The following is a 2,867-nucleotide window of genomic DNA, read 5'->3' as shown; positions in this document are numbered from 1 at the left end:
GTAAATATTGGTATATGGATATAGCCTATAGGTAGAAAAGATTAGATACATACATACATACATAAACAGATAGATAGATAGATAGATAGATAGATAGATAGAGGAGTCTTGCATGAAAGACTCCGGCCCAGACTGCGCTTAACATCCTCTGAACCGTCACGGGAGAAGGGAGGCGCAGAGCGTTGCTAACTAAGGCTCCAGATTCATGAACAGCGCCCAATTTTATTCACTCGTTAACGGGCAAAAACTGCCATGAGGGTGTAGCCGCAGACACGGGTTGGAAACTGCGCAACAGGTTACTGCGCCTCCAATTATATTCCTGTTGACAAGCGGGGATGGTTCAACATGATACTCGGCACTGCGCTTGTTCATGGTTCACCAAGTTAAAAATGCGCTTGCTGTTATAGATTCACAGGCAAGCAATAATGCGCAAGTGCGAAAAAAGGCGCTGTGAGTGTATAAACATATTCTCAAGCCACATTGCGCACAATATATTCTAGAGAACAAGCTACAAGTGCGCTTCGTCTTAAACATCCAACAACACACTGCGCAAAACCGCTGCGCCTCACGTCAAAGATCTTCGTATATATTTGATCAGACTGATTATTTTCTCTTGACTTTATAATTTTAATGATTCTTATACTCACTCATTCATCTCTTATTATTTATTAATTAATTTATTTATTCATATTTATTTATTTTTATTAATTACTGTATCTACTTTCATTTATTATCTATTTACTTATTTTTAGTCATTCATTTACTTATTTTCTTGTATATTTATTTATTTATATTTGTTAATTTATTTTTATTTATTTATTTAATTTATTTATTTATTTATACTTAACTTTATATCAACTGTTATTTAGTTTCGTTCACTGACACATTTATAAATCTTTTGCTCATAAATTTATGGATTTGTTCTTATCTATATTATCTATTTTATAATTTGATCATCTATTTTCTTACAATTATACATCTATCATTATTATCTCTTACAAATATATATCTTTATCATTCTTATCGCTTATAATTATACCTCTCTATCATTCTTTACCTCACAATTATACTCTTTTTATCTGCATTATCTTATATCATTCCACAACGAAAACAACAACACGTCAAAAACACGTATCGTCAAAACCCACCACAACAGGAAGGTTCTGACCCTCCCTTAAGGGCTCTAGACTATATTGTCAAAGTTCCTTGTCCAGTTTCCGATTCCAAGTCCAGCACCGCCAACACAAACTATAGACGCGAGAACCAAACAAACCCTTCGAGTTCAAGTCTCTTATTGTCGGCCATCATTTTTTTTCTGTATCATTCGACGTTAAATCTTATACTGTCACTTGTTTTAACCCTTTGAGGACGTGGTTTAACCCTTTAAGATGATGTTTTAACCCTTTGAGGACGATGTTTTAACCCTCTGTGGACGATGATTAAACCCTTTGAGGACAATGGTTTAACTCCCAGGACTCAAAGGGTTAAATCGTGTAATGTCACTTGTTTGTTTTGTTTTGTTATTTTGTAAACCCGCGTTAATATTACTCGAGGCTAAATGGACATAAATTACTCACTGATAAAATAATCTATAGACGCATGAACCAAACAGACCCATATTCCTGTCACTTATTGTTTCAATCCTTTTAACTTCCCTAAATTCAAAACCCTTCTGTTTTTTTTTCTATTCTAGCTCTATTCCATGTAAATGATTCAGTTTAGTCACCGCTAAAATAAATTTCTATAGACGCATGAACAAAACAAACCCGTATTCATATAACTTATTGTCTGGACCCTTTTGATGTCACTCGGTTCTAAATCTTTTAATGGTCAATTTTTTGTGATGCTAAACAAAAACAGTAAGGGGCCGTCTGTCTGTCTGTCTGTGTTTGTCTATTATACTCTAGTCTATAGTCAAAAATCTCTGGGAGGATTTTGGTTAAACATTGTGGACGTCCTCCTTAAGAGAGAGAGAGAGAGAGAGAGAGAGAGAGAGAGAGAGAGAGCTCGGTATTGGTCTTGGTCTTATACAAGTTGCTGCTGCTGTTGTTGTTGTTGTTGTTGTTGTTGTGTGTCTCAACTTGCCTCCGATACTCACCAACTTACCATTTACCCCAGACACCCTTCCTACTCTCTCTCTCTCTCTCTCTCTCTCTCTTCTTCCCATTATTAACTCATTTCCTTCCCTAAGCATCACTGACGTCTTCTCTTTTTCCCTACACCACGTTGTCCTTCTTTACAATACACACAGTGCCTAAAGGGAATGGTGGGAAGGTTGGAGTGGGAGGGAGGGGGTAGAGAGGGCGTCACTGACCCTACTTCAAATAAAGATGAGGATTTGCTCTTTTCTTCTGTCCCACCACCACCACCACCACCACCACCACCACCACCACCATCATCTTCCCATCCACCCTCATGTGTTCACTCTTACCGTGGTCCATGCCTGAGGCGACCATGCTGCCCCGTCTGGCCACTCGGATGGTGTGTGTGTGTGTGTGTGTGTGTGGTCGTCCATGGTACTATAAATCCTCTCCCTCTCCCTCACCCTACTCCGCCTTCCTCTCCACCACCATTATTACCATTAACTACCATTAACTACCAGCCCCTCCCCGCCATCAACGTCACACATGGTACTGTCCGCTCATGTGACGCGAAGGTGTGGAAGAATGGAGGAGGAAAAAGGAAGATTGGGGAGACGAAAGAAGGAGGAGGAGGAGGAGGAGGAGGAAGATTGGATAGACGGGATGAGGAAAAAGAGGGAGGTGAATATGAGAATGGAGAAGAGGGTAGGAAATACTGGGTGAGAAAGGAGAGTAAGAGGGAAGGAAGAAAGAGAAGGAGGGAGGGAAGTTGGGAAGGAAAGAAGA

This window comes from Homarus americanus, unplaced genomic scaffold, assembly GCF_018991925.1.
Source record: "Homarus americanus isolate GMGI-L3 unplaced genomic scaffold, GMGI_Hamer_2.0 scaffold44915, whole genome shotgun sequence".
Classification (NCBI taxonomy): domain Eukaryota; kingdom Metazoa; phylum Arthropoda; class Malacostraca; order Decapoda; family Nephropidae; genus Homarus; species Homarus americanus.
This window is presented reverse-complemented; position numbering follows the sequence as displayed.